This window comes from Kogia breviceps, chromosome 16 (genome assembly GCF_026419965.1).
Source record: "Kogia breviceps isolate mKogBre1 chromosome 16, mKogBre1 haplotype 1, whole genome shotgun sequence".
NCBI lineage: Eukaryota > Metazoa > Chordata > Mammalia > Artiodactyla > Physeteridae > Kogia > Kogia breviceps.
Genome location: NC_081325.1, coordinates 67,050,285 through 67,071,642, shown reverse-complemented (window position 1 = coordinate 67,071,642; position 21,358 = coordinate 67,050,285). Strand labels below are relative to the sequence as shown.

Genomic DNA, 21,358 nt, shown 5'->3' with positions numbered 1-21,358 from the left:
CTGTACAGCAGAGATGGGCACAACTACACTTTAATTTTAAAAAAGAAAGAAAGAAAGAAAATAAAAAGCCCGAGGATGGAATTATTCTTGGCAGGTTCAAGGGACAGGGAGGGACCGGTATGACTGCGGCTCATTGAGGTGAGGTCAAGGCGGGGTGGGCTGGGCACAGATAATGCAATGTCTGGGAGACCTCCTTAAAGAACCCTGGTTTATATGCTAAGCATGATGGAAGGGCTTTGAGCGAAGGAAAGAAATCCTATGACTTTAATTTGAACAAGGTCCACCTGGCTGCCTGGTAGGGCATAGGCTGGAGGCAAGAGACAGCATCGAGAATGGTGCTGGGTTAATAGTCCAGGATGGACCTAGAGTCTGTCATACAGAGTGAAGTAAGTCAGAAAGAGAAAAACAAATACAAATACGGTATCCCAACGCATATATATGGAATCTAAAAAAAAAAAGGTTCTGAAGAACCTAGGGGCAGGACAGGAATAAAGACGCAGATGTCGAGAATGGACTTGAGGACACGGGGAGGGGGAAGGGTAAGCTGGGACGAAGTGAGAGTGGCATGGACATAGATAAACTACCAAACGTAAAATAGATAGCTAGTGGGAAGCAGCCGCATAGCACAGGGAGATCAGCTCGGTGCTTTGTGACCACCTAGAGGGGAGGGATAGGGAGGGTGGGAGGGAGAAGCAAGAGGGAGGGGATATGGGGATAGATGTATACGTGGACTGCTCAGGACCCGGTCTTGGTACCGGGAAGTCTAGCTCTGTTCTGCCTGAGATTTGTCTCATTTCAGAGATAGTGATTTCCTCCCCTTCGTTATTAAGCAAAAGCTCCCAGATGATGTTAGTTAGAGGGAATACTGAAGCATCATCTAAGGTGGTAGAAATGTCCTGATTTCTGAATGTTTCTGTGTCTTTGAATCTCTTCACCATAGGAATCCTGCTCACGAAAAAGCTTTCACTCAGCCACTTGGTTTTATCAAATCTGGCTTAATAGGTAAGAGGCACTTCCTGTAAAGGCCACCTGATGTTCCCTGCTCTGTCTTCCTCACGCAATTCCGTGTAGTTTTGTCTCCCTTCCCACCTCTGACAGATATTTCAACGGATCCTGGTGAAAAGAGATGCTGTTCTGGAAGCATGTGGCCAGCAATGCCCAGAGATTTATTCTGGCTAATTAAGAAGGCTTTTGTTTTAATGTCAACCCACCTTTTATACAATCTTTAGAAACCTTGGTGCTCTGGACCAGAGGTCAGACCACTCATCCCAGGAGGAGCTTTAAATCGAGGACGTTGGCAACCTTTTTCTTTTAGGTTCCTTTAAAATTAAACCTCAAATAAATATTAAAGCTGAGCGACACTAAAATATAATGGGGGCTTCCCTGGTGGCGCAGTGGTTGAGAGTCCGCCTGCCGATGCAGGGGACGCGGGTTCGTGCCCCGGTCCGGGAGGATCCCACGTGCCACGGAGCGGCTGGGCCCGTGAGCCGTGGCCGCTGCGCCTGCGCGTCCGGAGGCTGTGCTCCGGAACGGGAGAAGCCGCAGCAGTGAGAGGCCCGCGTACCGCAGGAAAAAAAACAAAAAAAGTTACCTGTGTGGGCTTCCCTGGTGGCGCAGTGGTGGAGAGTCTGCCTGCCGATGCAGGGGACACGGGTTCGTGCCCTGGTCCGGGAGGATCCCACGTGCCGCGGAGTGGCTGGGCCCGTGAGCCATGGCCGCTGCGCCTGCGCCCGTGAGCCGTGGCCGCTGCGCCTGCGCGTCCGGAGCCTGTGCTCCGCAACCGGAAAGGCCTCAGCAGTGAGAGGCCCGCGTAACGCAAAAAAGAAAAAACAAACAAACAACAAAAAAAACACACATATATATATATATATATATATATATATATATATATATATATATATATATAAAATGGTCCTTGCCTTTATATAATTGACTTAAAATCATATTTGAATCCAACATTTAGTATCCTAGTTGTAACATGCATTTCTTTTGAGAATGGAAACGTTGATTTATAATACAGGAGGTATTCTTTTTTTTTTTTTTTTTAACATCTTTATTGGAGTATAATTGTTTTACAATAGGAGGTATTCTTAATTAAAATATTAGCATTATTATATACATAAAAGGAATGCATCTGTATTTAAAGTCTAATATTCTGTATTCAGAAGAATTAAATGGTCCATACAAATATGGACCATTATTTCAAATATGGACTGATATTTCAATATAATTGAAAATATTTGAAAGATTTTAATATTATTCTTAAGATTTTTAACATTTAATAAGATAAAATATTTTAAGATTTACTTTTTTAAGTGAGAAAAGTTAAGTGCAAAGTTTGTACAGCACGCCTGCCCCCGACATTCATGGAACACACTCCACTTCCATTTACATTTATCAAATACTTAGTCTGGGTGGAGCTCAGGCGTTCAGGATCGAGAGAGAATCGTCACTACTCACGAGGAACCGCGGGTCTGATGGGGCGATGGGTGGATGAATACGGCAGGTGCTGCAACAGGGATGTGAATAGGGTGCAGGGACAGCTAAGCCCGGGGGGCCGAGAAATGCTCCTTGGAGATGATATTTAACGGGGGCCTGAAAGGTGGGTATGAACTCATCGAGTGAAGGAGGAATAAGCTACTTGCTCATTCCAAGTAGCAGGAAATCCTGGCTAAAGCAAGCAAGGAAGGAAGGTGGTGTGAAGGTGGGTGGCACGTGCTGGGACCGCTGGAAGCTCCGTGTGGCCAGAACGTGATGCATGGGTGCGTGGGGCCCAGGGCAGGAAATGAGACCAGAGCGGTTGGATGAGGGACATATAGGGGAGCACTGTGGCACCAACAGGTTATGGGTAACCTGACCAGGTCTGTCATTTGGGATGCTGACCTGGCAGCGCCGCGGTGGAAAGACAGCGGAGGAAGAACTGCCGCTCAACCAAAGGGAGTGGCCCGGGCGAGGCACAAGGGACCCTGAAGTGGAAGTGTAAAGGTGGAAGTGGAAGGAAGGAATGGGCTAAAGAGAAATTTAGAGCCAACAACTCATAAATTGGGGCGTCCCGTTGGCTGTGGTAGAGAGGAAGGGTCAAGGATGCAAACTAACTCGGGACATGGTGCCTGCTATGGACTGAACTGTGTCCCACAATTTGTGTGTTGAAGTCCTAACCCCCAATGTGACTGTATTTGGAAATAGGACCTTTAGAAGGTAATTAAGGTAAAATAAGTTCATAAGGGTGGCCCTGATCTAAAAAGATTAGTGTTCTTATAAGAGAAGACTCAAGAGCCCTGTGTGTGTGTGTGTGTGTGTGTGTGTGTGTGTGTGTGTGTGTGTGTGTGTCTCCCTCGTGTGAGCACATAGTTAGAGGGCGGCCTTCTGCCAGACAGGAAGAGAGCTCTTACCAGAAACAGAATCTGCTGGCACCTTGATCTTGGACTTTCCAGCCTCCAGAGTTGTGAGATATGAATATTGTTGTTTAAGCCACCGAGTCAATGGTACCTTGTCACTGTGACTAAGTGCTATTAACACATATAAAGAAAGAATACTACAGGGGACAGAGATTTTTGTTGTGTTTCATTTATTTATTTTTGGTTTGGTTTTGGACATGCTCAGTATGTGGTGTTGGTAAGGTAGAGAGGAAGAGATGTGTAGTGGGCATCTGGGGACGTGGATAGGGACCGGTGGGGAGCAGTCAGGTCAGGAGATGGCTTGGCGAGTCCTCAGGATGATCTCGGGTGGCCTCGGCCTGCAGCAGCTTGAAGCAGGATTTCGGTTCCCGGCCAGAGATTGAAGTCAGGTCTTGGCAGTGAGAGTGCTGAATCCTAGCCACTAGACCAGTGTCCAGTGACGAGGCCCTGGCCCATACGGCTTTGCAGAAAATGAATTTCCACAAAGAAATGGAAGGTAGTGAAATACGTAAAGTGTTTATTAGGAGGAAAAGGGGTACGTGTGGATAGGCACTCGGGCGGACACAGAGAAAGAGTCGGGCCCTCGTGGTAGTTTGAATCACTTATATGGGAAATTTCTTCTGGGTTTCCTTTGACTAATCATCTTGCTTTGTTTGGCTCTGAGTCCGTATTTATTTTATCTCAGGGTCTGCCACATACGCGCACGCATCTCTTAGCCAAGATGGATTCTAGCGAAGAGGCCTGTGGGTAGGTTGACATCACTCCCTTTTTGACCTCCGAGGAGCCTTACTGTGCATGTGTAGTTGAGAAGGTCGACCTCGAGAATGAGAAATATGTGGTCTCAATCTTTTATCTGGGCAGGGCTCAGCTCCTCTCTTGTTCCTGCTATTTGGAAGGGTCTGTCCACTGGGGGACAAAGCCCAGCTGCTCAGACTGGGGCCCATCTATCTCCTGCCTCAAGGATAGAAGCCAAGACGATGTAGGAGATGATCCAAGAAGAATGTAGAATAAGTCAGAGAAGGAGGCCAGGAAGGAAGCTGGGGACCCAGACACTCAAGGGCAAAGCAGGAGAAGCAGCCAGAGAAAGAGCTGCAGGAGAGTAGTGTCTAGAACCTAAGGGGCGGGGGGTTCCAGGCCATTTGTCGTGTGCTGTAGAGGCTCCAACTAGGCAGAGGATCAAAAAAAAATAAAGCATTGGGCTGGTCATTAGGGGTTAATTATCAGGCGCTGTGTCAGGGCAGTGCTGTGGAATGAAGCCAGGTTGTACTGGGTTGAGGAATGCTTGGAAGTTAAGAGAGATGAGGATAGACTCTGATGTTAAGATATTTGCTTATGAAAAGCACCAGGGGATGTGAAGGTGGCTCCAGAAGGAGGCAAACGTGGGCAGTTGTTTCCTTCGATGTTTCTGAAACTCCACATTCAGTCCTAGTTTTGTGCTAAGGAGCCATGGACAGCTAAAGAAACACAATTGTACTTTGCTTCTCCACGGAATCAATTCTATGCAAATCAACCCCTGTCATTGTTTTAGATTTTCAGGCATCTGTTTTCTCCCCAACAGGGACAAGTCTTGTGCTAACCTCCTGATGGCCATCGTGTTTCAACTTGGTGTCAGGATCCGCAAGGTGAGGTTAGGCGTGCACACGTGTTGTGAGTGTGTGTATGAGTGACCTGAGAGACTGTGTGTGTGTGTGTGTGTGTGTGTGTGTGTGTGTGTCAGGGGACAGGATGGGAACACACAATATGATGCCAGAGGGCCATATTCCATGAAAAGGATCAGATGCTGTTAATGGTAAATTTTATGTTCTATACACATTGCCGTGATAAAAAAACAAAAGAAAACAAAACTTGTCCCCCAAACAATTACTGTGGCCACTCTTCTTCCAACTTCAGATGACAGTTAGAATGAAAAATGCCGAAGAAAATATCTGTGTTTTCTGTTTTCTTCTCTTTTTATTCCACATTTATGAAGAGCTGCTTAGCTATGCTCCTGTGAAGCTCTCTGTCAGTCTGGTGGGATGTGATGCAGCCCTCTGTTTTAAACTGCTTAATACTTGAAGCTAAAAGAAAATCTGTATTAGAACCCTTTTCCTGGAACATCAAAATAATGCATTCATTTGGGAAAAAAGTGATTCATATGTGACCTTGTGTAATCTTTGACTTTTAAAATGCCACACATAGCACTTATCTGGTTTTTAGCCTTGCAGGGAAATGGCTGTATCCAGCAAGGATAAGAGGCTTCCAGCTGGGATAACTATCCCATAATTAGTGATGCATCTTAAAAAAGGAAAACCAGAAATTACTGGAGACAGTTGATGCAAAAATCTCTCCATTTCTAAAGTATGTGTGTTGATAGCGTGGCAGGTTTGGCCCTATGGATGCAAGGCTACACACACACACACACACACACACACACACACACACACACACACACACTTTCTCTTGCTATTTGAGGTAGTCAAATTGAGGTACTGACTATTTGAGGTAGTCTTCTTTCTCCTGATTTCAGTACTGCTCACTGGAAATCAAATCTGAGTCTTGTGAGTTTGTGTGATATTATGATATAATAAGAAATATATATTTAGTCTTTGTCCCCAGTTTCTGGCACAGAGCTTTTAAAACTCTTGGAATTTCTTGAGTGATAGGAGCATCTTTTGTTTAATATTTGGCCTTTGTTCATGGTTCCTGACACTGGAACTCTTAAAACTCTTGGAATTTTCTTAGTGACAGGAGAGGAGCATCTTTTATTATTTATAATAAGCCCCATACCTGAGTGTATGCTAATGAGCTGACTCTCCCAGGGCCCCCCCCCCCGAGCTTCAGGGTAGGCTCTGGTTGCCAGAGGAACCAACCACGTGATTAGAGGGTTGGACCTTTCAATCCCACCCCCCAACCTCTAGGGAGGTCTGAGGGGCTGGCGATCGAGTTAATCCTCAATGGCCAATGATTCAATCAATTACACCTGGGTAATGAAGCATCCATATCTAAATGATGGTTTGGAGGGCTTCCAGGTTGGTGAACACATCAGGGAGGGTGACACACCTGGGAAGGGCATGGAAGCTTCAAGTACTTCCCCACATACCTCGCTCTATGCATCTCCTCCATTTGGCTGTTCCTGAGCTGTATTCTTTATAACGAACCAGTAACAGTAAGTAAAATGTTTTCCTTTCTGTGAACCGTTCTAACAAATTATCCAATCCGAGCAGGGGGTTGTGGGAACCCCTGATTTACAGCTGGTCAGTCAGAAGCACAGGTGACAACCTGGGACTTGAGATTGTCTCTGAAGCAGGGGCAGTCTTGTGGGACTGAGCCCTTAACCTGTGAGATCAATGCTAACTCTGAGTAGTTGGTGTCGGAATTGAAATGAATGGTCAGAAACCCAGTTGGTGTCCAGAGAGGGAGAGAACTGGTTGGTGTGGGAAACCCCCTGTGTATTTGGTGGCCAGGAGTGTTGTGAACAAAAACATCTCAGAGTTTGTGTCCATAATACATGATGATTTTATCACAGTGGTGTGACATGATGGGAAAAATAGGAATTCTCTACTTAGAGCCCAAGGTATGTCTGTTGTCTATCAGCACTGCAAGCTGAAACCCTCCCCTATGTCATGAGAGCAATTCAATCGCTCCTTCCTCAGTGCTTCCAGAACATTCTGTTCACATCTTTATTGCTGCATTTTCTATGCTGAACTGTAATTATGAGTTCACATGTTGGTCTCTCCATTAGACTCTGAGAAGGTACATTGGTAGTGAGTACACCTGGACAGCACTTCCCAAACCTGGCCGATATTATAATCGCTTAAGGGGATTGAAAAAATGCTGATAAACGTATTTCTGTGTCGGTTCTCGTCCTCTGAGAATCAGATGCCGAAACAGGAATAGATAGGAGAGAGTTTATTGGAGCAAATGTTGCAGGAAGGGGGACCCCTTCCAGGGCCCGAGAGTGGGCTCCTGTCTAGCACTCGGAAATGAACTGTCGGAGGAGGTACACGTGCCGACAGAGCAAGAGACCTTATGGGGAAGGGGCGCCTGCGGGCGGAGAGCAGCAGGGTCAGGGAAGCCAGGAGAACTGCTCTGCCACGAGGCTCACGGTCTCGGGTTTTATGGTCATGGGGTTAGTTTCCGGGTTGTCTCTGGCCAATCATTCGGACTCGGGGTCCTTCCTGGTGGCGTGATCAACACTCGGGCAAGATGGATTCCGGCGAGGAGGATTCTGGGAGGTTGGTAGGACATAGGGACTGGAGTCTCCTCTCTCCTTTTGACTTTTCCCGAATTCTTCCGGTTGGTGATAGCTTGTTAGCTCTGCGTTCCTTACGAGACCCTCCTGTTGTAAGATAACTCATGCAAATGGTTACTATCGGGCCTGGCCAGGGCGGGGGGTGGGAGGGGTTGGTCAGTGGTTCCCCTAACAGGGATGCTTGTGAAAGATGAGGAAAGGAAGAGCAGGAGTGGGCAGGGAGAGCCATCAGATCACGATACAGGTCTGACACCTGTGAAAAGAGAGGGGGAGGGAGAGAAGTGTTGGGTAGGAAGAGCCTCAGGGCAGTAGGACAGTGACGGGGACACTGCCAGCCAGGCTGGCGGGAAGGGCCCCGGGACAGGTTGCCTGTCGGAAGGTTCCTGCACCCAGCAGCAATGAGCTAGATCTAGTAGCCCACAGGGAGCAGTACTGGCTAGGGCAGTGTGCATGGGTGCACATGTCATAGAGTTACCAGCTGTCCTGGTTTGCCTGGGACTGAAAGGGTTACCAGGACCTGGGACTTTTGTGCTCAAACTGGGAATGTCCTGAGCAAATTGGGACAAGTTGGTCAACAGGACAAATGCGGGGTGATGTCCAGAGGGGGAGGCAGGAGGACCGCCAGATGACTGAGATAACCTCCCCTCTGCAGGTTCTCTGAAGGAGAGCCGAGTGGCACGTTTCCTAACTGCCGCTGCCCCTGTAGGTTTTCCTGACTCTGACCGATTCCCCAGCTCTCTGGACACCAACTGGGTGTCCCGCAACTCAACTCAACTCTGACGCATCCACCTGGGGTTAGCACGGTATCTCACAAGTCAAGGGCTCAGTCCCACCAGACGGCCCCTACGGCAGCTTGCAAGATGGGTTCCCAGGCGACCCACACTTTGGCTGACTTTGGGGTCAGCTACTTTGGGGTTGTAGTCAAGTCTGATGATTCACTAGAATGACTCACCATGACTCGGGAAAGGGCTCTACTCGCGATTACAGCTTTATTGAAAAGATACAGCTCAGGAAGTGCCAGGTGAAGATATACACAGGGCGAGGTGCGGAGGAAGGAGAGGAGCATCCATGCCCTCTCCAGGCACACCTGTCCCACCATCTTGAAGCGTTCATTCACCTATAGGGGCTCTCGGAATCTCAAGAGCTTTTATTGAACTCAGTGTCCAGCCTCCCTCCCCTCTCTAGAAATTGGGGGGGGGCCTGAAAGTTCCAACCCTCTAATCCAAGTTTGGTCTTTCTGGTGACCAGCCCCCATCCTGAATCTACCTCGGGGCCCCATCCTGAGTCACCTCATTAGCATAAACTCAGATGTGGCCCAAAGGGACTTGCTATGAATAAGCTACGAATAACAAAGACACTCCTATCACTCAGGAAACTCCGGGGGGCGTTTAGGATCTCTGTGCCTGGAACCAGGCACCAAGACCAAGTATATATTTATATTATACTGCAGCTCCCAACCAGAGATTCTGCTTGAAGTGATCTGGGGTCGGGCCCAGACATCTCCATTTAAAAAAAAAGCAAAAAACACCCCAAAGGAGACTAATATACAGCCAGAGTTGAGAACCATGAGGAACCTTTCTTTAAATTTATTTCGGGGCTTCCCTGGTGGCGCAGTGGTTGAGAATCCGCCTACCGATGCAGGGGACACGGGTTCGTGCCCCGGTCCGGGAAGATCCCACATGCCGCGGAGCGGCTGGGCCCGTGAGCCATGGCCACTGCGCCTGCGCGTCCGGAGCCTGTGCTCAGCAACGGGAGAGGCCGCAGCAGGGAGAGGCCCGCGTATGGCAAAAAAAAAAAAAAAAGAAAAAAGAAATTTATTTCGGTGAATGGCAAGAGAGGAGGAAAAGCTGCAAGGACTGTTTGGGGGAGGCTTGTTTAGGGAAGCAGCTGTAGGATTGGGGGGGCAGACTTGAGCGTGCAGGACTGGGGCTGGGTCTGGATGAGCAGGCTGCTTTTCTGGGTTGGGTGCTGATCGCTGCCGGGGAGGAGGCTGCAGTCAGGGTCCCTGTGGGACTGGGCTGGGCCAACCTGCACTGCCTGGATCCTCAGCACAAATGGTTCCAAACGGTGAGGAAACAGGTGTCTGGAGCTTGGATGTTTTTTCCATATCCTAAGTCTGTGATGCAGGAGAGGCCAATTTTTGCATGGTCATAGGAATGAAAGGCACGCGGGTGCCTTGGCAGGCATGGCCTCCTCTGCCTGCAGATGGCTCACATTTCAACTTCTGGGTCTGGGAGACCCACAAGACCCTGGGGGCCAAACAGAAGGGAAAATACAGAAAAACTTCACAAGGGAGAGATTCAGTTCCACGCAGACAGTATAGAAATGCTTTCTGCCTCCCCTTTACTTCTGTATTCATTTTGAGGGCTGCTGTGACAAAATACCACGTCCTAGGTAGCTTAAGTAACAGAAATGTATTCTTTCCCCAGCACGGAGGCTGCAAGTCTAATATCAAGGGGTCAGCAGGGTTGGTTCTTCTGAGAGGTGTGAGGGAGAAAGGGTGCCAGCCCTCTCGCCTAGCTTTTGGTAGCCTCAGACATTCCTTAGCTTCTCTCTGTAGCTGTCTCTGTGTCCTAATTTCCCCCTTTCTAATGCCAACTACAAATTGGCAGTTGCCATCTACCTCTACAAGGATTAAATTATGAGCCGCTGCGGCCGCTGACCTTCAATACCTCCTGAAAGGAGTTCAGGGTGGAGATCAGGAACGAGGCACTCTGTGCTCCGGGAGAAACTGGCAGGACAGGAGAAGATTTTATGAGCCCCATTCTTGCATCTTCTCAAATGTAGAAAATTTCTAAACCATCATCAGTGGTGACACCTGCTCCTTGTGACTAGCAGCCTCTGCCAAAATGTGTGCCCGATGCACGTACCCCCTTCACTAAAATCGTGTATAACACTGACCTTCCCCACTACCTCTTTGGAGCAGTTTCTCAGAGCCATCTGAAATGCTGTCTCCCGGGCTCTAGTCCTCATCTGCCCCCAGTAAAACTTAACTCACAACTCTCACGTTGTGAATTTTTTTTCAGCCCACAATAAGGCCACCAGTCATATCGGATTAGGGCCCACCCTAGTGACCTCATCATAACTAATTACATCTTGAATAACCCTACTTTCACACAAGGTCACATTTTGAGGTACTGGGGTTTAGGACTTTGGCCTATAAATTTTGGGGGGACATAATTCAACCTGTAACAAGTTCTTAACAAAAATGATTTCCATTTCTGGCTTTCTCTTTAGAGCACGTAAGAAGAAAACAGCAGCCTGATGATGGCTACATAACTCAAATTTCTCCAAGTTCTTCCAAGAACATTGTTTTATGAACAAGGCTCACCCTGTTCTTAGGTCCTTTGGCTAAAACAGTTTACAAAGATTTTTTCCGTAATGATCAAGCCCAGCAGCTAAGATTATTGTTCAGATGTACCTAAGGATATAAATTTTGTGCCTTCTCTCTAGAAAGAGCAGTCAATGGCAAGACTTGTAATTCACCCAGTCATTCCCAAGAGAACAAATATTTGTGATCCAACCAAGGATACCCAAGAATAACAAAGAGCCTGAGAACAACCTCTGGGATACACAGGAGGCCTGGGATACATTGGCCCTAACATGGGGATACTCTATTTACAGCTCTCCCTAGCAAAGGCTCTTGCCATAATACCAATACCTCTGCTTTTATATTACTTTGCAGTGTCTATGCTACAAAGCACTTTCAATTATATGGTCCTACTTCTTCTCTCAGCACCCATGTTGAGGTGGGTGGATGAGGGATTATCTTTATTGGCAGGTGAGGAAATAGGGTCTCATAAGAAGTGAATTGACTAAAGTCATATGGGCAGTGAGAGGTAGAGATAGGCCCCATGTATTTTGACCTGAGGTCCAATCATTTAATGTTTTTTAAACTGTGAATTGTATCCTTTACATAGAAGAATGTATAAAACATACATATGCAAGTTAAAGAATAATGATGGAATGAATGCCATATAGCCACCACTCAGGTTAAGAAATGGAACATTCTCTGTCCCAGACCTGTAGACCGCCCCCCCACCCCCACCCCACCAACCCCTATTGCCCTGTTTTCTCCTCCCTGAGTACATTGCCCTTCTTCCCCCAGAAGTAAGTCAAACGCTGGCTTTTGTGTTAATAATGATCTTGCTTTTCTTTCTGGTTTTATCATGCAAATATATATCCCCAGTGACACATTGTTTGATTTTGAAAAACTGAGTAGAGAGCATACCCTAGCTGTGTGAGGAAGGGGTGATATGCCACAGCCAGATGAAGGCTCCTAGGGGAGAATGAGTTGACCTCTGGGTCAGAGTTGGGCTTCTGCTCTCCTGTAAAATAACCGCTTTGGGGAAGTCATGGTAAGGCCTAGAGTGAGTCCAGGGGGAACAAGGGACTCGGGACAGTCAGGGCACCTGGCAAGGCTGTTGTGTGGAGCAGGTACAGGATCTCTGGCAGAAAAATGTTCAGAGTTGTTTGCTGCTCTGTATTTTCTGCTTCAAAACTCATCGTGGGCTATTTCCACAAGGCAGGAAGATGTCAGAGCAAGAGGGTCCCCTTGGATGGGTGACTGAATGTTCCCAGGTTATCCAGGCAGCAGCTTTTAAAGACACTCCCCTGCACTCTGGAAATTCACACACTTGGGTTCTGGTTGTTTTCTTGCATTATTTCATTGATGACCTCCTCCCCATCCATTTTCTCTACTCTCTCTTTATGAAATTTCCTTTATTTGAGGTTCAACTGCTAGACTTGTCTTCTAATTTTCCCTTGCTTTTCTTTCGTATTTTCTGTATCATTATCTTTCCAGGAGATTTCCTCAACTTTATCTTCCAGCACTTCAACTGATTTTTAAATTTGTGCTATCGTGTTTTTACTATGTTTTAATTTCCAGGAGCGATTTTTGTTTCTTGAATATTTACTTGTTTGTTTGTTTTAAAATAGCACTCTGTCTTTATTTCATGGATGTATACTTTCTCTTATTTCTATGAGGCATTTAAAAATTCTTTTTTCACTCTGAATAGTATCTAAGGGTCTCACAGTTAATAATTTTTAGAATAGGGATTCAAACTCAGGCAATCTGTCTTCAGAGCCTGCTCTCTTGATCTCTGCCCTAAAAATGCCTTTATTTTAATAAACATTGGATTCTGGTCAGGCTAAGAAGGCAGACTGAACACAAACATCATATTTTTTCCCTTTAGCAATTCCACTAAAACGAAACAAAAAGTTTTTTACAAGACAAACTCACAAGGACAGGGGAAGAGCATAAGTGATAACAACAAAAAAATATTGGAATCTGAATTTTTGTGATAAATTAATGAGATAATTCATGTAAAAGGCTTAACACAGTGTCTGGCAACCAGTAAGTGTATCATAAATGTTCGATATTATTAATATGACGTAATAATACTGCTTTAAAAAAAAGAACTTTTTCCCAAAAATATTCTAAATGTGTCGTGTATGGTTTAAGAGTTCCTTGTACTTAACCAGGCTCTTACTTCCAAATGTGAATGTTAAAGAAGGAAAAAAATAACTTTATGATGCTATTGGCATAATATTATAATTTTTTTGGATTGAATTCATTTTTATTCTGTGGGAGAATATCTGATGCATAATGTATAGGGGAAAGAAATACATTATCAAAAACATGAATATGTGTACTTTAACGGTAGACGGTAGGTATATTAGAACTTTACGTATCTTATTTCAACTAGAACTCCCATAGTCAATAGGACACTAATATGAAAACAGCACATGAATTATTCCATGAAAGTACAATCTTCGTATTATGGCAAAAGTAAATAAAATCAACAAATGTTTATTGAACAGTGACAATATATTAAAAGCAACCCAAGGTGCTGGTTTGGGGGAGAATCTTGATCTATATCTTCAAGCAGCTTATTAGGAGAGATAGATATTTACTAGTTAACTATAAATCAAAGCAGAATCAAGTAATGATTTTAACAGAAGTACAAGCAAAGTGCTACTTACGAGTTTGGCAAGAGGAATAAGTAATGCTGACCAAGGGGACTCATGAAGGATTCACTGAGAGGGGGGCATTGACCTTGATTTTGAGGTTTGGCCAGGGTCCTCTCTGGCTGAAGAAAGTGCAGAGCAAATCCCTGAAATGGGCAAATATCCATTCCAGCTCCTTTCAGTGTGTTCTTCTTCCTGACCTCGTGCCATAGCAGGACAGGGTCACACAATTGAAACGTTAAATGTCCTCAAGCAAGTTCATTGGTTGACTTTGTTTCTCAAGTAGATGGTAATCTTACTAGGAACAGTTACCACATCATATGATTCTTTTGTATATTCCTCCCCAAACTAATCTCAAAGTGCTGGTACAGGGCTAGTTCTCTATAAATTCTGGTTGATCAATATAGGGACTTTTTTCTGCTTAGACAATACATTTTAATGTAGGAACACTTTCAGGGCACTAGGAAAGCAGTACGTAGCGGACATATTAGGACTCTAGAATTCCAATCATTTCAAAAATATTTTTGAACTTCGCTGTAAATACATACCTATCTTTTTGGTGGATGAGTCTAGAGATTAATCACAAAAAGCCCCAAACTAGCTTAGGGTATTCAAAAAGGAACTTATTCATACTAACAGTCATTGCAAAACAAGATAATTAAAAGAGCACTTTTTTTTTTTTTTGCGGTACGCGGGCCTCTCACTGTTGGGGCCTCTCCCGTTGCGGAGCACAGGCTCCGGACGCGCAGGCTCAGCGGCCACGGCTCACGGGCCCGCCGCTCCGCGGCATGTGGGATCTTCCCGCACCGGGGCACGAACCCATGTCCCCCGCATCGGCAGACGGACTCTCAACCACTGCGCCACCAGGGAAGCCCCGTAAAAAAACACTTTTCTCCTACTGAAAGTTCTCACACTAAAATATTTAGAGCTTAGTTATTCTAAGAAAGAACACCAGCACGGCTAGGTCATGTTGGAAAACGGGACTTGGTTCTAGGATTCCATAAACAGAAGGACGTATTATTCGTTGCTCCTTGATAGCATGCATTTCAGATGTCTGTCGAGCAACTGCTTGGGCTACTAGAATCATCTAAGCCATCTCTTGATCACCTCAGGAGATTCCTGCCCTCAGAATTGAGCCTGTTTTAATAGAAGAAACTTTCTGTTCAGTAATTAGCTACTTTAGAATTAAAAGTTCGGGTTCAACCATTAAGCCAGTTTACAACGTATACAGATGGATGCCATTTGCCATGACCTCCGCTAATCACCATTCCGTGCAATGCAGGCGGTTTTCTCAGGCCATGAACTTATACTACGAAATCAGTCACACACAGAGCCCTCATTTCTGTAAGATTTCAGGGTGGATGAGAAGATCCTCAAAGGTGCACTTCTCTACTTGAAGAAATGTTGAGGAGACTGGTATGTGTCTGAAAGCCCTTGGAGAAAAACAGATTTCAGGGTGATAATGTGAGACCCCATAAAGTATAAATCCTGGCAATCCTATCAACTTTTTCAGGGACATTGTAGCAAGCCAAACTGACGGAGAGGAAGCCAGGGATGTAATCTGCCTTGACTTTGCACAGATCTTAGGTCTGTGCTTACAAGAACACTCATCAGAAATGGAAAATAAGCTGCTTCAGGGGCACACAAGTTTGGGTGGTGCTAAGATGAAGAGACAGCTTCTTTACGGGGTTCTGGCTTTATTTCTGCCTGGGTGCTGGCCTCACTTCCGTGACAGTGTGCGGAGGTGAAGGAAACGGATATGCAGCACATGTGCTGGGCTGTGGTACCCAGAGTGTCTTATTCCCACAGGGAATAGGAGTGAAGTCAGACACAACAGCAATATTTAGTGTTTGTGCATTACCCTTGAAATTTATAAAGCATGTTGCATGAAAAATGGCTGGAGGGGAAGAGAGAGAGAGAGAGAGAGAGAGAGAGAGAGAGAGAGAGAGAGAGAGAGAGAGAGAGAGAGAGAGAGAGAGTGTATGTGTGTGTGTATGTGGCAGGGTTGGTGGCAGGATGAGAGGGAGAGGTGGGGAGACCAGAAACAGCAAAAGACCAGAAGCCCCTTGGAATGAATTGCCTTTCAATCCTACATCTCAAATGAGCAACTTTTCTGTGCCTAGAAACGCCCTGTGCTCAGAATACTGTATTAAGCAGGGAAGTTCAAGCATTATCCTTGCCTGAAGGATGTGATAGGAACTGAACTTCCTTGGTGGGAGGCTTTTTGCTGCATAGGTGGTTATGCTTGCGCCAGATTCAGCTGAAATGAACTGAGACAAATTACCTGTTGCCATGCATGGTGTGCCCGACCTAGAACATGCACGTTGGTCAGGTGCCAGCCTCAGTGGGGCTTAGAACTTTACGTGTTGGTTGCCTGTTTTGGATGATAAGCCCCTTAAAGACAGGGGCAATGCGTTTTCTGTTTTCATGTTCCCAGTGCTTTCCAGTGTGGAGTCTAACACATGTTTTGGGGAGGGAAGACAGAAGGCAGGGAGGGAGGGAATGTGCTGAGGTCACCTAATGTGGGCAACCAGTTCCAGAAGCTGGATGGGGTGGAGGGAGAGGAAACCAGGGAAGGTATGGGCAATGAAGCAGGAAAATTCTACAGGGATGAGAGCAAGGAGAGTAAGACCTCGATCTCGAAAAACATTCAGAAATCAGGCCCGGGAGGAATCAATAAAGAGGCCCAGGGCTTCCCTGGTGGCGCAGTGGTTGAGAGTCCGCCTGCCGTTGCAGGGGACACGGGTTCGTGCCCCGGTCCGGGAAGATCCCACGTGCCGCGGAGCGGCTGGGCCCGTGAGCCGTGGCCGCTGCGCCTGCGCGTCCGGAGCCTGTGCTCCGCAATGGGAGGGGCCACAGCAGTGAGAGGCCCGCATACCAAGAAAAAAAAAAAAAAAAGAGGCCCAGCTAGAGAGTCAGGATTAACAGGTCCCTGTTTCTTCCAAGTGCCTTGGACAGAGTTCTGGGGACATTTGTGGAAGTGCCTTTGCCCTCTTCCCAGACAACAAGAGAGTCACTGGGAATCTGGCACTTGATAACACCAAGTGGTCCAATGCCATCTCTAAAATTATCTTCTGTCTCCCTTTCTCTGGCTTCCTTATCTCTTGTAAAATTTTCATAAAGGCAAAATTGGATGATGTGAATAGTCAGGGCTGCCTTCTTATGTGTTAATCTGATTTCCTCTAGAACCATAATGTTTCTTCTTTTATGTTCTTTACACTTCTGACAGTGTCTTACACATAGTGAGTTTTTCAGAAACTCTAGGTTGAGAAATTCTCTGTGTCCCGGAGGGAAATGCTATGGAAATTCCTGTTTTTCTCAGGTCTAGTGGCATCTGTAGGGCAGCTGCACTTTGGATGCAACCCCTTAAGGTGCATTTTCATTCCCTCCTCTTCCAGGAAGCTGCCCTTTTGTTCGGAGCTGGGGGCTAATAGCAAAAATGACCTCCAAGTATGTTGGTGAGCTTCATCCTGGGAATTAGGTCTAAAATAGATGTTGGGCAAAGGATGCTGAAGTAACTAGCAGGGCCAGAGGGTGAAGCGAAGCTGAAAGTGAAAGGTGGGAAAGGAGAACCTGGGCAAGGAATGCAAGAGGCTGTGTAACCCCGAGGGTCTGCAGAAAGTGTTCTAGACTGCTGCAGAGATGTGGTCTCCATGCTTATTGCTAGCTTTAGTTCTGTTCACACTTGAGTAAGTGTACGTATCTAAACAGGTCGGCGCAGGGGTAAAGCTTCCATTTCTCAAGAGGGGACTGGGAGAGAGAGAGAGACTTCCCTTTGTCTGAAGCTGCCTGACACGCAGACAGAGAATGCGTCATAGCTACGCCCCTCCTGTCCTTGGGAGAGAACAAACTTGCATGACTTTGCAAAATCTCTACTCCTATTTCGATTACTGCCCAAAGGTAGCCATCTAACTTGTTTGTGCAGAGAAAAATAAGTATTTCAGAGCAGGAAACGTCATCCTGTGCACAGAGGGTAGTAATTTGGAACCGTGAGGAGCTTGACATAATTCACTATGTTGTTTGCAGGAAAAATTCAATTTGGTGTCTATTGATGTCACAACCAAATATATGCCTGTTGCTGAGGACCCTTTGACCTTTTGTCCATGAAGATGGAGAGAAGGCTTTTGAAGAGAAGGGAAGAGCTTTGTACTGATGTTGCCTAGCAACCAGAACTTCATATTTTTTCACCCCCATTGTTTGTTTTAAAAAATTCTACGTGGTGTTGAATTAACCTGGGTCTGAGGCGTACGGTTCTTGTTTGTGTTTAATGGCTGTTGTACACACACAAGAAGGTGGGAACACTTCCTTTTAAAAGGGCACTTAACTTCCTAACTGGGCTACAGGGTCTAGGGGCAATTGTCATCAACTTGAAAAATATTGGGTTGGCCGAAAAAGTTTGTTAGTTTTTTCCATGTTACAGAAAAACCCAAACGAATTTTTTGGCCAACCCAATATGTACAAATTGAGCAGAAAGGAACCACTGGGGATAATCTGGAAAATCATCTTCTCTGGTCCCATATGAAGGCTGAACACTGGGGCGTCTGTCCTTCCGGACCATGTCTTCTCTGGTTCTGGACCTCCATCTACGTGTGCCACGTCTTTACTGGCCCATTCCACATTCTGTCTCTGTCTTCAGCTGACTGGTCCTTCTCTTAATGACTTGGTGTGGTGGTACCTACACTGACTCTTCTGTGATTATAAAGTATGGTCCTGAACTGACAATTCAGGAGACTCGGGTTCTAATCTTAGCTCTGCCGTTAACTTGCTGACCAAACTGGAGCAAGTTGCTTGGTACATCAGTTAAGATAGATAAACCAAGCTGCAGGAACAAATAAATCCTGAAATCTCTGCAGCTTTATATCACAAAAGTTAGTTTCTTGCTTATGCAAAGTCTGATGGGCACTGGGCAACTCTCCAGGGCAGCTTTCTTCCAGGGGATGATTCAGAGATCTGGGCAGCTTTTGTACTGAGGTTCTACCATCTCAACGTGGAGGTCACCAAGGGGAAGAAGAAACAGAGGGTGCATATTAGCTCTTCACTAATTTAGCCAGGAAGTGACATGTCGCTTCTGCTCATGGTGCATGGGCCAGAACTGGTGACATGGCCACAGCCTAGCTTCAGGAGAGACTGGGAAATGGAAGAGAACTTCTGGAACATTTAGTGAGAGGAAGCTGTCTCTTCCACTCTTGGCATCTTTGAGCCTCAGTCTAGTCATCTGCAAAACCACAGGGTTGCACGAGATAATTCCTAAGGGCCCTTTTATAGCTGTAAATATGTAGGAGGCTATGACTAACCGCACTGCCATGATTTCAGATTAAGTATTGAAACTTGTCCTCTAAGCATAGTTCTATTTTTAAAAGGAACAGATTAGCATTATCTCCACCCACTCACTTTATTGTCCTAAACTGAATAGTCTCACTTCTTTCACTAGAAAAATGATTCCTTATTTTTAGAAAAAAAATTAGAAAGTATTTCTCTAGGCTAAACTTCTTTCAAAACAAATTCTTCCGTTGGAATAATTTAAGAAAATTGTAATCATTTATTGTTCCAACTACTTCTTAAGCAAATGATGACAAAAAACCCTATAATATGTATAAACAACTCATTTCACCAAGAAAAACACTTATTTGACTTTCTGTATTAAAGGGTTATAAAGCTATTTCTAAATCCGTGCTGAATTCTCAAGAAGTAAGCAATTTTAAATGAAGAACAGACACAAGAGAAGGAAGATTCAAGTTCACTTTTTTTTTCAAGACATGCCCATGGGGCTTCCCGGGTGGCGCAGTGGTTGGGAGTCCGCCCGCCGATGCAGGGGACGCGGGATCGTGCCCCGGTCCGGGAGGATCCCACGTGCCGCGGAGCGGCTGGGCCCGTGAGCCATGGCCGCTGGGCCTGCGCGTCCGGAGCCTGTGCTCCGCAACCGGAGAGGCCACGGCAGTGAGAGGCCCGCGTACCGCAAAAAAAAAAAAAAAAAAAGACATGCCCATGAAAATTTACAAATAAAAAATACTTTAAATTCCATCCTTGCTCTCTGATGAGTGAGATTTCTGGCATCTTGGTAAAGGACTGCCAGCATCTATCCTTTGAGGACAGCCAGTCACCTGGCCTTGGTATGGCCAGTCATGTCAAACTCGTGGGTGAGCCAGTATGCTACGGGTCATTCAGGTCTATGCAACATCTGTTCTGTGGACAGATGGAAACATTTCCTAAATTCCTCTTTTGGAGGATCATTATTTAATGAGTATATCCAAATCAAATAACTTCTAGACCTATTCTTTCATTTTAGAGTCTTAGCAGAGCTGGTTTTGTTTTAGCATATTATCTGTAGTTTTAAAAATTCCGTAAATTCCCCCTTACTCTGGGATAGGGCATTTCTCATTGTTGGTTCCTCTGACTGGTGGTTTTAAAACATGGATGAAAGTTACTTGACTCTCCTCCTCTTATGAGGCGTATATGCCTCCCTCTCTTGAATCTGGCTGGGCTCCTGTTGCTTTGGTCAATAGGCTATGGCAAAACGATGGAGTGTGCCTTCTAAAGTTTGATCAGAAAAGGCCATGCTGCTTTTACCTCACTCATTAGAACACAATGTCTTGGAACCCTGAGCTGCCCGGCAAGAAGTCTGCCAGCTCAGGGGCCACCATGCTGTGAGGTGCCCAGGCCACCTGGAAAGGCCACATACTGGGGGTCTGGCCAACGATGCCAGTTTACTTCAGTCTTTGAATCAGGTCAGCCCAGGTGCTGGACACGTGAATGAAGAAGACTGCAAAAGTTCCTATGTCCCAGTAGTTCAAGTCGTTCCCATAAAGCCTCCAGACTTCGTGGCGTGGTTGCAGACACTTGCAGTTGGCCCTGTCTGAATTCCTGACCCACAGAATCTGTGGGTATAATAAATCAGTGGTTACCAGTTACCAGCCCAGCTGGCTTAGAATTTGGAGTATGCATTATCATGCTATTTGTGCATTTATAAATGGAAAATCAACATGTTTAGCTGTAAAATTCACACAGTTAAGTGGGCATTTTCTTCAACAAGGCCACATTCAAAGACAGTATCATTTGATTTGATTTCTTGCTTCTCTGCTGCATGAAATTCTCATACTTGAAGGCATGGAATGGATCTTTTCATCTCTGTATGCCCAGAATCTGGCACTTAGGAGGCATTTAGCACATGTTAATTGAATGGGAAAAGACAGATATATATATATTTTGTTCCTTTATAAATTTATTTATTTATTTATTTATGGCTGCATTGGGTCTTCGTTGCTGCACGCAGACTTTCTCTAATTGCGTCGAGCGGGGGCTACTCTTCCTCGCGGTGCACGGGCTTCTTATTGCGGTGGCTTCTCTTGTTGCGGAGCACGGGCTCTAGGCGCGTGGGCTTCAGTAGTTGTGGCACGTGGGCTCAGCAGTTGTGGCTTGCAGGCTCTAGAGCACAGGCTCAGTAGTTGTGGCGCACAGGCTTAGTTCCTCCGCGGCATGTAGGATCTTCCCGGACCAGGGCTCGAACCGGTGTCCCATGCATTGACAGGTGGATTCTTAACCACTGCGCCACCAGGGAAAAGACAGATATTGACACCAACATTGACACACAGATATTGACATTCAACATTGACATTGACAGAAGCCATAAGTTGCTAAACGATTTTGATATTAACTAGAATGGCTAAGAATTTAAATTATGAGGTTAAAGAATCCACTCCAATCATTTGATTCCAGGGCTTGGCAAACTATGGCCCCTAGGCCACATCCACCCCTATTATTC

General features: G+C 45.8%; 1 long non-coding RNA gene across 1 annotated transcript in view; it reads left to right on the top strand.

Annotated features, from left to right (window-relative positions):
• LOC136792796 (uncharacterized) overlaps positions 1 to 17,683 on the top strand; it is a 28,140-nt gene extending 10,457 nt beyond the window's left edge. The window contains exons 2-3 of the long non-coding RNA XR_010837228.1: positions 4,957 to 5,020; positions 17,626 to 17,683. This is a non-coding gene — a long non-coding RNA (uncharacterized lncRNA). The remainder of the gene's footprint in view (positions 1 to 4,956; positions 5,021 to 17,625) is intronic.
• The last annotated feature ends 3,675 nt before the right edge of the window (positions 17,684 to 21,358 follow it).